We start from the raw sequence: 14,028 nt of genomic DNA on the forward strand, positions 1-14,028 counted from the left end.
AAATGTCTTCTGGAGGGCTTCAGATGGGCTCGTCTGGTTCTGGCTCTGAACATGCCATGACTACTTTGCGAGGTCACTGTGAATTTGCTGGTCTTCTTACAATACTAGCTAGGACCCACATTCTTTTGCTTTCCCCTTGAGCCCACCTCTGACACTTCTCTCCGTTGCCGTGAGCTCAGGAACACTTCTCTACATGTTAGTTTTCGCTTTCTTCTCCTCCCTTCTGGGTCATTTTCAGCTTCTGCTCATAACAAATGAACCAAACGTCTCAAGTGACAGCACGATCAACAAGGCAGAAAAAGCCTAAATAATATTATTTGCTACCAGCGCACTCCCCTGGGGGATTTTTTTTGTATGTTTTTTTTTTAATGCACCGCTAGTAAGTAGACTAGAAATCGAGAAATGTAGAAATGTCCCTTTTATCATGTATCAATTATACGAGATTTGTAATTTTTTTTTTTTATTTCGTCTAATACAAAAAAGCTGTGGGCTACTCACCAAATTAATGTGCCTGGCATGGGCCAAATCATGGCATCTAGATAAAGAAAGCCACCTATTTAAATGTGGGATCAATCAATGACAAAACGGAGACGGCAAAACATAAACCAACTGGAGATGAAGGTTAGGGCCGCATGACAATCGTTTGTTTCGTTTAAATGATCAATTATTCATGGGGCGTAATAATGACAGAAACTGCACAACCCAGACTAACACCGGCAACAAAGGTTAATTGATATCTAAGGTCTGTCTTCAGTCATGAAAGCCGGAGATGTTGTCTTTGCCTTTTACCCTTTCCTTGTCAGTATGAAAAATTTTACCGTCCAAATTTTGGAAAATCCTCAGTTCAGAAATTTCTTATTGTATTGTCGTACTTAAAGCATAAGATACGGAAATCCCCAAAAATAAATGGGCAAAATGCAAAAAGACTTTAGCAACCATTTTTTGTTGTTGTAAAAGAGTCTCTAATTTTGATACTCACCATTTATTTTAGCAAAGATTTGTTACTGTCATATCAAAGAGTTTTTAAAAAGTAGCATAAAAAGTTAAAAAGTGACATATTCACTCCAAAAAGAGGAGTGAGGGGGGGATGGAGCAAAAAGAGGGAAAAACAGCTCAGATAGAAGTGATATATTTACAAATGTGCCAAATTTATTAAAATGTTCAACACTGATGATTTTGGTGTGAATAACGGCAACGCAGCCACAAGCAAAACTGACCTCCCCTTCTTTAAAAGATTACCTGCTGATCCCTAGTTAAACATTTAAATTTTATGGCATTTTGGGGGTAAAACTTTCTGAAAAGTTACTGTATTTAATTTTGCTGCCATCTCCCCAGAAGTTTTTTATAGGTCAAACTAAGACCTCAAACATTGCAAGTAGGAATTGCTCCTAGAACTATATTCTGGCTCACTTTTCTGATTGCCCGACATTCCCCTCCTGGTCACCGCTTCTTTTCTGTTTCCTGTTGACTTGCTCATAGGTTCTGGACATGCGGCAGCTTCTGGGCTCCAATAATGTCAGCGACGTGTCCACCAGCCGATGCCCATGTGTTCAAGGTTTTAGAAAGGTACAGTACATTCTACATCCCTCTGGGTCAGAGCAAGAAGGTCATTGTGGTTTCTGAGACTGCTACAATGAGTTTGCTCCTGTTCCATAAGGTTATGGTTACGTGTTCCTGACCTCATCCATTTTTCTGCCTGCCCTTTCTGAGCTGCAAACCCAAACGGTAAAGGCACTTTGCTCAGCTCTTCCCAATTGCCCTTTTGCGGTGTCAAGTGGAGTAATAATATTGGGGTTGATGTCAACATTGTAATGTCAGCTGACATCAAGCCCAGGGGTTATTGTCTGCATTCAAATCTGACTTTTTATCTTCTTGCATCATTTTTTCCTTTCTATAGATTAAGTAAGTGTACCATTGGGATATTCCCGCAGTAGGACCTACAGACAGGTCAGTCAACTATGTCATAGTGTTAGAGGTTGGGAGACTCTTGACAACCTCTTATCAAATGTACTTTTTCCATCAGATTAATTTATATATGTTTTTATTTACAGCCATGTTGGCACAACAGGTATTTGGGCATGTTACCCATTTGAAGTTATTATCGCTATCATTTATGCCTTACACTGCACTTTCTACGTTCTATTTTATTTTTATGAATACGATATGTTTTTTAAGTGCCAGATCTTCACTAAGAATGTGGCAGGTGTGGGGTTAGTCAAATACTATTTGGGGTCCGGTGATGAGGAACTATAAGTGATCCAAAGGTGTGTTGTTGTGCTTGATCTACACGGGAGACCGATAATGGTATTAGTCTTTCCGACAGTAGGGTGTCAGTTTGTGGAACAGTGCTACATTTGCTGTATATCTGAAGGTATGATGGGAGAGTGGAACCGCTGTAGCCACCTGTCCAAGATGTTCCTGGCATAGAAAAAAAAGTTTACTCTAAAACTCAACAGTTTTTATTTTATTTTAATTTTTGGGATTATCGATAAAGTTAGATCTAAAACTGGGCCAGTATGGATATGGGTGTATATGTTCGCAATACCTGAAGTAGCTTTTATAGTCAAAGCCAGATTAGCGCAGGGAGAAAAATGTGGATCTGCACCTGATGTAGCCAGAAGGCCAAAGTCAAGTGGGAGCATAAAAGTCGCCAAAAGGAAACTGTCCAGTTGTCTGATTGGCTATTGTGAGGATGAGGGCTTGTAGTACTGCTGCGAGTGGGAACTGTGAGGAAGAGAGCATGGAGTGCAGTGAAAGTGGAGTGGAGTCGGGCTGTAGTAATGACTTATGAGAGAGTGAGCTTCAAGGAGAAAAAAAAGCGGTGGTTTCCTGCAATGGAACAAAGGACCTGAAGTGTGGGACTTAGTGACACCAGCTCAGGTGTGCATGAAAATCTGAGCGTTCATAGATTGTACAATAGTGTTGTGAAACATTCTAAGTACAAATGCCTCCACTTTGGAAGTCTGTAATAAAGAGCCAGTTGAGTTGGCCCTTGAAGGCCATGCCGTGCTTCCAACATCTCATACACAGGGTGGGCCATTTATATGGATACACCTAAATAAAATGGGAATGGTTGGTGATATCAACTTCCTGTTTGTGACACATTAGTATATGGAAGGGGGGGAACTTTTCAAGATGGGTGCTGACCATGGTGGCCATTTTGAAGTCAGCCATTTATTTTTTCCAATGAGAAGAGGGTCATGTGACACATAAAACTTATGGAGAATTTCTCAAGAAAAACAATGGTGTGCTTGGTTTTAATGTAACTCTATTCTTTCATGAGTTATTTACAAGTTTATGACAACTTATAAAATGTGTTCAAAGTGCTGCCCATTGTGTTGGATTGTCAATGCAACCCTCTTCTCACACTCTTGACACACTGATCCATAAAAATGGCCCACCCTGTATAGTCATACCTGTGCAATAGGACACAGCAACATTTTGTCCCACCCATTGAGGTGGATGTATAACAACTTCCTTTTCACCATTAACTATATTCTTTCTATGTTCATATCACTATAATCATTGTTTATCCTTTTTGTTGTGGCCAGGCTTCCATTTTGAGTTTGTCTTTTGGAACTTCGCTTCCGATCCCGTCCATATACGTTTTGATCTGTTTGAAATTGTCATTTTTGCCCTGTAAGAGTTCCTTAGAATACAGACAGATAACCTTCATCGCACAGATGTATTATCCGTTTATCCTGTCTTGTATGGCAACATTTCTTTTGAGATGACGTCTGTTTATTTTTTCCCTTTTTGATTTTGTCATCATTACTCACAATTGTTTTTTCATATGTTTCTGCACAGTTATGATGAAGGTCTGAGAAGACCGAAATGTTATATTATATGGGTTGCCAATAAATCTATTTCATGTTTGCAATCATCTGAGTGTCAAGTTTATTGCTGTTATTGTGTAGGTTTCTAGTTATGGAGCCAAGTATATGCTTGGTCGAGGTTGCAGAAGGTGTATGAGTTCCAGATCAGCACTTACAATAAGATCTCAATGTTGTAAGAAGATCTTAGGGATAGGACCCCCATTTATGTCATAGGGAATCTTGAAGTGAAGACTAGAAGTGAAAGTTAAAGCTTAAGAGTCCCAAAGCAAAATCTGTAACTGCACCTCATAAATATTAGGCATCATTTATTGTGCTATGGAAAAGTTGTTATGTATTTGTCATGGCTCCAATACCTTTATTGACATATTCATCTCTGCAGTATTCTGTCTCCACACTTGGCTCTGCTGTTCTATGGTGCTTTTTGCACACTCAGCCCTGCTGCATCAAGCTACCTGTCTGCATAATCATCTCTGTTGTCCCAAGGTGCTCTCTGTACATTCAGCTTAGCTATATCAAGGTACCTAAGGGCATAACCAGCTCCACTGTTCCACGTTGTTTATATGCCATCCACAATATCTAGCTTCACTGTTCCACATTGTTTATATGCCATCTAGCATATCCTGCTCCACTGTTCCACATTGTTTATATGCCATCTAGCATATGCAGCTTCACTGTTCCATGTTGTTTATATGCCATCTAGCATAGCCAGCTCCACTGTTCCACGTTGTTTATATGCCATCCAGAATATCTAGCTCCACTGTTCCACATTGTTTATATGCCATCTAGCATAGCCAGCTCCACTGTTCCACGTTGTTTATATGCCATCTAGCATAGCCAGCTCCACTGTTCCACGTTGTTTATATGCCATCTAGCATATCCAGCTCCACTGTTCCACATTGTTGATATGCCATCTAGCATATCCAGCTCCAATGTTCCACATTGTTTATATGCCATCCAGAATATCTAGCTCCAATGTTCCACGTTGTTTACATGCCATCTAGCATATCCAGCTCCACTGTTGCACATTGTTAACATGCCATCCAGCTCCACTGTTCCACTTTAACATGCCTTCCAACTCTACTGTTCCCCATTCTTTTCATGCCATCTAGCATATCCAGCTCCATTGTTCCATGCTGTTAATATGTCATCTAGCTCCACTGTTCCACGTTGCTAACATGCCATCCAGCTCCACTGTTCCATGTTGTTAACATGCCATCCAGCTCCACTGTTCCACATTGTTAACATGCCTTCCAGCTTCACTGTTCCCCATTCTTTTTATGCCATCTAGCATATCCAGCTCCATTGCTCCATGTTGTTAACATGCCATCTAGCTCTACTGTTCCACATTGTTTTCATGCCATCCAGCCTATCCAGCTACACTGTTCCATGTTGTTTTCATGCCATCTAGCATATCCAGCTCCACTGTTCCAGGTTGTTTACATGTCATCCAGCATATCCAGCTTTACTGTTCCACGCAGGTGCTGATTTACCAATCTAAGCCTGATGCTCAACGTGCCTTTCAGTTTATACAGCTCCGCTGTATTTCACTACAATAACGATCTGCTCTGGTCTGAGTTGTTCACCTAGACCTACGGATAGCAAATCCAGCTCACCAAATTAGCTCTAGCAGAAGACTGACCTTTTAAGCCTGGCTTAACATTGGTACTTTCTGTAGCCCATTGGTGGGAACCCACTAATGTCTTAAAGGCATCGTTCTCTAGTCATGGCCAAGTCATCTTTCTGTTTAAACAATGGAAAACCTATGAGAACTGCCAACAACATAGCCTTCTGATTATGGGAATACTTCTTTAAGTTTATTTCATTGTATTTTAGCTCTTTGGGCCCAAAATGTTCTCTCCACAGAAGAGTGTAATTTATCACACAGGTCGGAGACGCTGTTTGTTTTCTTCTGAGGGACAAGACCTGTCACGAAGTGAAAGAGGGAAAGATATATTTACAGGTAGAAGTGAAGTAAACTGCTATTGTAGAAAACGTGAATTGTTCTTGACTTTGTGAATACTTACCATTGACCTTGGAGTGGCAGATTTAAGACAAGCACTTGCCGCGCGCACCTTCACGCTGAAGACACGAGACAACTTCAGACTAATTTAACTTATACATTGCAATTGAAGCGCTGAGGTCAAATACGTCTCCATTTCACCTTTGCAAGACCGGATAGGGACAGAAATTCCTTCCATTCACTATGCCGTGTTTAACTAGACAAAGATTTAACCTTGTGCATGTTGTTTCTTTGCATATCGGGGATAGGAACATTTGACTGATGGGCGTCTTCATGAAATAATTTCACAAGTCAGTGCCTGAATAACATGCTTGTATAATTGTATGTGCTGTTGACACCATTGTTTTCTGTAGACCTCTTAGTTGATCTTGGCTGGGTCACGCAGATGGGGCTTGCAGGAAAAAAAGCATATTGAATTGCATTTCTTCCAAAAGCAGACCATTAGCAAGTGTCACAGGGAATTATATGCAGTTTTATGGTTGACGCGTGGAGGATCTACAGAGGGGTCTGTTCGGTCAGCATCTAGACCATGTCTGACATATGTACATGTATATAATACACTTCATTCACCAGTATAATAAAATGGAGCAACATACACTTAGAGTGCCCTCACTGCACTGGAGAAGACTGGGGCCTATAGACACGCTCTAACCAGGGGGAACAACACTAAATTCATAGCAGCCTCTAAAAAGTTGATTAAACTCAGCAGTTTTTATTTTAATTTCCAAAGAAATGTATTTTTTATGTTAGTTTACTTTTAATTTTTTATTTTAATTTTTAAAGATATATACAGTATATATATATATATATATTTTTTTTTTTTTCTGTTGTTGTTGTTGTTGTTGTTAGAATATCAATATAATATTATATTTATTTCAGTTATTGAATACAAAAAGTGAATCTCATATATTATATAGAGCCATTGCAAACAGAGTGAACTATTTTGCATGTTTATTTCTGTTAATGTTGATGATTATGGCTTACAGCCAATGACAACCTAAAAGTCATTATCTCAGTTAATTAGAATACTTTACAACACCAGCTTGAAAAATGATTTTAAAATCGGAAATGTTGGCCTACTGAAATGTATGTTCAGTAAATGCACTCAATACTCGGTCGGGGCTCCTTTTGCATCAATTACTGCATCAATTTGGCGTGGCATGGAGGCGATCAGCCTGTGGCACTGCTGTGGTGTTATGGAAGCCCAGGTTGCTTTGATAGCAGCCTTCAGCTTGTCTGCATTGTTGGGTCTGGTGTCTCTCATCTTCCTCTTGACAATACTCCATAGATTCTCTATGGAGTTAAGGTCAGGCGAGTTTGCTGCCAATCAAGCACAGTGATACTGTTGTTTGTAAACCAGGTATTGGTACTTTTGGCAGAGTGGACAGGTGCCAAGTCCTGCTGGAGAATGACATTTCCATCTCCATAAAGCTTGTCAGCAGAGTGAAGCATGAATTGCTCTAAAATTTCCTGGTAGACTGCTGCCCTGTAAAAACAAAAAAGAGAAGCCAGCACTGCTTATGGTCAGGACACAATATATAAGGTGCACATGCACATACTGAATTCTATCTGTATTTCAAATATGAGACATTTAGCAAACAATTGATCAATTCTTTGAGCTACCCCGCCACTTCACGGCATTCTCATAATGGGGCAGTCCTACTCTACGTATTTTATTTACATTGTGCCATTACGGCCTCCTAAACGTATTGAGAGTGAAAAAAAAGGAAAGACCACATTATATAACATTACCATAACTGCTGCCCTGACTTTGGTCTTGATAAAACACAGTGGACCTACACCAGCAGATGACATGGCTCCCCAAACCATCACTGATTGTGGAATCTTCACACCAGATCTCAATCCGCTTGGATTGTGGCCTCTCCACTCTTCCTCCAGACTCTGGGACCTTGATTTCCAAATGAAATGCAAAATTTACTTTTATCTGAAAACACCTTGGACCACTGAGCAACAGACCAGTTCTTTTTCTCCTTGGCCCAGGTGAGACGCTTCTGGAGCTGTCTATTGATCATGAATGGCCTGACACAAGGAATGTGACACTTGTAACCCATGTCCTGGACATGTCTGTGTGTGGTGGCTCTTGAAGCAAAGATTCAAGCAGCAGTCCACTCCTTGTTAATCTCCACCAAATTTTTGAATGGCCTTTTCTTAACAATCTTTTCCAGGCTGTGTTTATCCCGGTTGCTTGTGCACCTTTTTCTACCCAAATTTTTCCTGCCACTCAAATTTATTGCTTGGATACAGCACTCTATGAACAGCCAGTATCTTTAGCAATGACCTTTTGTGGCTTACCCTCCTTGTTGAGTGTGTCAATGACTGCCTGCTGGACACTGTCAAATCAGCAGTCTTCCTCATGATTGTGGAGCCTACAGAAACAGACTGAGGGACCTTTTAAAATGCTTAGGAAGCCTTTGCAGCTGTTTTTTGTTAATTATTCAAATTTACTGAGATAATGACTTTTGGGTTTTCATTGGCTGTAAGCCATAATCATCAACATTAACAGAAATGAACACTTGAAATAGATCTCTCTTTGCAATGACTCTATATAATATATGAGTTTCACTTTTTGTATTGAATAACTGAATAAGTTAACTTTTTGATGATATTCTAATTTTGTGAGAAGCACCTGTTTGTGCCTGTTTGTGTGTGTGTGTGTATATATATATATATATATATATATATATATATATATATATATATATACACTGCTCAAAAAAATAAAGGGAACACTTAACAGAATATAACTCCAAGTAAATCAAACTTCTGTGAAATCAAACTGTCCACTTAGGAAGCAACACTGTTTGACAATCAATTTCACATGCTGTTGTGCAAATAGAATAGACAACAGATTGAAATGATTGGCAATCATGACACACTCAATAAAGGAGTGGTTCTGCAGGTGGGGATGCTCTACAACCGACACAAGTGGCTCAGGTAGTACAGCTCATCCGGGATTGCACATCAATGCGAGCTGTGGCAAGAAGGTTTGCTGTGTCTGTCAGCATAGTGTCCAGAGGCTGGAGGCGCTACCAGGAGACAGGCCAGTACACCAGGAGATGTGGAGGGGGCCGTAGGAGGGCAACAACCCAGCAGCAGGACCGCTACCTCAGCCTTTGTGCAAGGAGGAACAGGAGGAGCACTGCCAGAGCCCTGAAATATGACCTCCAGCAGGCCACAAATGTGCATGTGTCTGCACAAATGGTTAGAAACCGACTCCATGAGGATGGTCTGAGTGCCCGATCTCCACAGATGGGGTTGTGGTCACAACCCAACATCATGGAGGACGCTTGGCATTTGCCACAGAACACCAGGATTGGCAAATTTGCCACCGGCGCCCTGTGCTCTCCAAAGATGAAAGCAGGTTCACACTGAGCACATGTGACAGATGTGACAGAGTCTGGAGACGCCGTGGAGAGCGATCTGCTGCCTGCAACATCCTTCAGCATGACCGGTTTGGCAGTGGGTCAGTAATGGTGTGGGGTGGCATTTCTTTGAAGGGCCACACAGCCCTCCATGTGCTCGCCAGAGGTAGCCTGACTGCCATTAGGTACCGAGAAGAGATCCTCAGACCCCTTGTGAGACCATATGCTGGTGCAGTTGGCCCTGGGTTCCTCCTAATGCAGGACAATGCCAGACCTCATGTGGCTGATGTGTGTCAGCAGTTCCTGCAAGATGAAGTCTTTGAAGCTATGCACTGGCCCATCCGTTCCCCAGACCTGAATCTGATTGAACACATCTGGGACATCATGTCTCGTACCATCCACCGTCACGTTGCACCACAGACTATCCAGGAGTTGGTGGATGCTTTAGTCCAGGTCTGGGAAGAGATCCCTCAGGAGACCATCCGCCGCCTCTTCAGGAGCATGCACAAGCATTGTAGGGAGATCATACAGGCACGTGGAGGGCACACACACTACTGAGCATCATTTCCTTGTCTTGAGGCATTTCCACTGAAGTTGGATCAGCCTATAACTTCATTTTCCACTTTGATTTTGGGCATCATTCCAACTCCAGACCTCTGTGGGATATTAGTTGTGATTTACGTTGATCATTTTTAAGTTTTACTGTTCTCAACACATTCCACTATGTAATGAATAAAGATTTTCAACTGGAATATTTCATTCAGTGATATCTTCTATGTGCGATTTTAGTGTTTCCTTTATTTTTTTGAGCAGTGTATGTATGTATGTATGTATGTATGTATGTATGTATATGTGTGTATGTATATATATATATATATATATATATATATATATATATATATATATATACAGTATATACACACACAGGTGCTTCTCACAAAATTAGGCCTTGTTAAAAGTGTTTTTTGGGCTTAAAGGAGAAGTCTGCAGTCACCTTGTATGAATGGGACCATACAGTCAAGTCATGATAGTGTGCAATGAGCACACTGTCACAATACCTCTGTATTCTCACACCTGCCAAATAATACTCCTAAGATTCCCAAATATTGTTGTAAAACTGTACCTAAATAGTACAGTCACAATAAATCTACATGTTCAGTATTGGGTCAGTATTTTACATCAGTATATGTAAACCAAAATCAGGAGTGAGTGAAAAATAGGTGCACAGGGCGGTAGTCATGGGCGAGTGGCTGTTGTGTAACAACACCCTGGCACCCCACAAGTAAAAAGTGTCCCTTCTGTCGAGTGGTTTGTGTAAAGTGGATAACACTCACTTTTGGTCCTTAAGACTCCATTGTGCCACGATCCTGGAGCCGGATGCAACCACACAGTCAACAACAGACTCTTTGTCCATTTTTAACAGTTCAACTTTACTCAGCAGTTCAGTCTTAGGCACGGATACAGCACAGTATGTTAGATTGGTAACAGTTCCTTCTGCCTGTGCCATCACTTCCTTTGATGGAACCTGTAGCCCCTGGGATGTTCAGTCCGGCTCTGCAGCTTCCCAGACTCCCGGTCTGACTTTCATCTGTGAATCCCCATCTTTTTTCCCCTTAGGAGAAGACAGTAAGGCAGTTGATGTAAAAAGACATAAATCCATGTAACACATTTATTCCTGCACTAAGACTGTCAAAGGTCATCAGTTTATATTCCCATACTCTTCTGTCTCTTTGAGATTTGAAGTTACCTTTTAAAACAAGTAATTTCATGTCCATAACTGGGGGTCTATATGTGGGGGAGACAGGACAAAAACTGAGGACAAGGATGAATTCTCACCGCCATACAATAAGAGAAAAAAGAATGGATCTACCTGTGGCAATACATTTTTGTCTCCCGGATCATAACATTATGGACATGAAATTACTTGTTTTAAAAGGTAACTTCAAATCTCAAAGAGACAGAAGAACATGGGAATATAAACGGATGATGACCTGTGACAGTCTTAGTGCAGGAATGAATGTGTCGCAAGGATTTATGTCTTTTTACATCAACTAAAGAACTAAGGAATTTGCCCTTCAGACCATGTGGGGTCATCACAACAGAACCAGACCCCAATCAGAGGACAATAAAACATTCCCTATCTAAGAACTGGTCCAATATTTATGGACATAACTGTTTGTCACCCATGGTAATTCTGCTTCATGTCACCTGTTTTATCCATGTTTTTTTTTTCCTGTGATGTTTTGTGCATAAATATGTGATTCTCCAGAATTTTTTTTAGTCTTTGCCTGATGAAGAGGCCTGAGTAGTCTCGAAAGCTTGCAATTTGTTACCATCTTTTCAGTTAGCCATTAAAAGGTATCAACGACCGAGGACTCTCAATTCTAAATATTTTTCTATCTACTGGCTAACACGGTACCAAGATATATATCTTTCCTGTATCAGAAAATATAAACATTCCACAGCATTATTCACATCTAAGCAAAAAGCGTACCTGTTTTATTAGGAAGGGACAAAGAGCATGCTTGTCACTAACAACTCTTACATGTGAACAACATACATTCTCTAAGAGTATTTACACACAGTCTTGTTTTCTGAGCTTTTGGGGTTGAAATTGAGCAGAAACCAAATTTTTGAGAAGTTTTGAGTTTTCAGGAAGATTTTGGAGAGTTTCTACTCATTTTTCACTCCAAAAACTCAGCAAAAACTGGTGTCAACAGAAACGTAAAACCATAGAATGTTAGGGTTGGAAGGGACCTCCAGGCTTATTTATTAGATGAATACATGTACAGTAAGCTACACAGACACTGCAGTAACTATATATCTCACTGACATATTTCTTTTTATGCACAGTATGTGCAACCAAATAATAAGTTAAGAATCCTAGAATGTTTGGATTGGAAGTGACCTCCAGGGTCATCTGGTCCAACTCCCTGCTCAATGCAGGAGTCCCTAAACCATCTCAGACAGATTTCTGTCCAGCCTCTGTTTTGAAGTCTTCCATTGAAGGAGAAATCACCATTCAGAAACCACCCATTCAGTTTCATTCTATTGCTTCTAATCTTTCTTTGGGTAAACAGGAGCCTTTACTTTTGCAAAATGTTGGTTGTGCCCCACTTTTCCAACCAGGATGGCCTGGGGATCATTTAAAGTACTGGTGTTCCTTTATGGATCAAAGTTCATTTTTGGGCCCTAGATGCAACTGCATCCTCTGCATCACTTATGATTATGCCACCATCACTGTGATCTCCGGACCAAGCCTGGAAAACTCGAAACCATATGAGGCCACACAGTTTTCATTGGTATGTATGTAAACTTCAGACATGCCAACATTTGCCAGAATTTGCTACTTTGCAAATAGCCTCAATCAAAGATCTCCTACCCGTTTGTGTGTTCAGCTCTTATGCAAAACTAAGTGACAGTGCTACTTTTCTCTTGTCTGGCTAACTTACCGACAGACGTGGGAGGCAGTGACACCTGACTGCAGGATCACACTACAATCAGGGTTTATTTGTTGTCTGTAATCATAGTTCAGCACAGGAGCTGTATACATAAAACGGTAGGAGATATTTTATCACAAAGTTACTTTACTTTTTTATTCGAAATTCTATTTAAGCAAAAAAAATTTTTTTTTCTTTTCAAAAGTATGCATACCCTTTATCTGTAAAACCGGGATGTTGGAAGCTTGGATTGTATTGCAAACATAATATTTCACATTAGAAAAAGAAACAATAAGGCAGAATGAAAACTGACACGTTTGCTAATAATGTATTTTATGAAACCCCCTGACTGGGAAAAGGTCAGAAAATAATGGCAAATGCTCCTTAAGTGATTGGTGAGAGGGGGAAAATAGCTCTCATCTAAACATGACAGCCGGGCCTGTGACATCATATAAATGCCATAATTGGGAAGTGGTAAATTGTGCAGCGCTGCCTTTGATGTGTCAATAAAGAAGTTCAAGGTGACATGTCGGATCAATACTGCGCGACAGGAATCATCCGACAAATTTACTGCAAAGTAATTGGGTGCAAAATGACTCAACTCAACCTTCACACTGTAGAAAATCAGACAAGCATCCTAAAGGCAACAGTTTGTACATGTCATGTGTGCAACGGCTCCTCGCCGCACTGTGACAGCCCCGGCTGCAAATAACACGACAGAAAATGTTATAACAAACAATGCTCCTATCTATCTATCTCATATCTGCTGATATCTGTCACCAAGTCAAGTGCCCAACATTTGCTGCTATTTTATTCCCATTCCACCCTCACCCCCTGACTACGCCATTTAAAAAAAAAAATGCATTGTGGTTCCGAATGGGCCTTTTAGTTTAATTCAAATTTTTAAGGTCTTTACCAAGTGGGTGAGGCTCATAGGGCAATAAAGACACGCCCCTGAGAATCCTTTGAGGCACCCCCCCAAGGAAAGACTATAAAAATGAGCACTAAAAAAGGCCTATATCTCTGGAACCGTATGGTAGAATAAAAAAAAAAGTGGAAAAATTTGAGGAGGAGTGGGAATAAAATAAGAGCAAAAACTGGACACTTTTTTCATGGTGACAGGCCCTCTTTTAAAGCTTCTGACAATCCGTGATAGTGTCATTTAAGGTGAGTGAACCGGATGTTGTTGCATTTTGACCCTGTGATGGGTTTGCCATTGAATCAGTGGGCCTTCTGAGAGCCTACATGGCTGTTATCTTGGTACTGCTAACACACCCATCATTTTTCCTATACATAGTAATACTGAACTATTGTAGTACAGTAATAGTTGAAAGTGTTGGCACCCTTTA

This window comes from Ranitomeya variabilis, chromosome 1 (genome assembly GCF_051348905.1).
Source record: "Ranitomeya variabilis isolate aRanVar5 chromosome 1, aRanVar5.hap1, whole genome shotgun sequence".
Lineage (NCBI taxonomy): Eukaryota > Metazoa > Chordata > Amphibia > Anura > Dendrobatidae > Ranitomeya > Ranitomeya variabilis.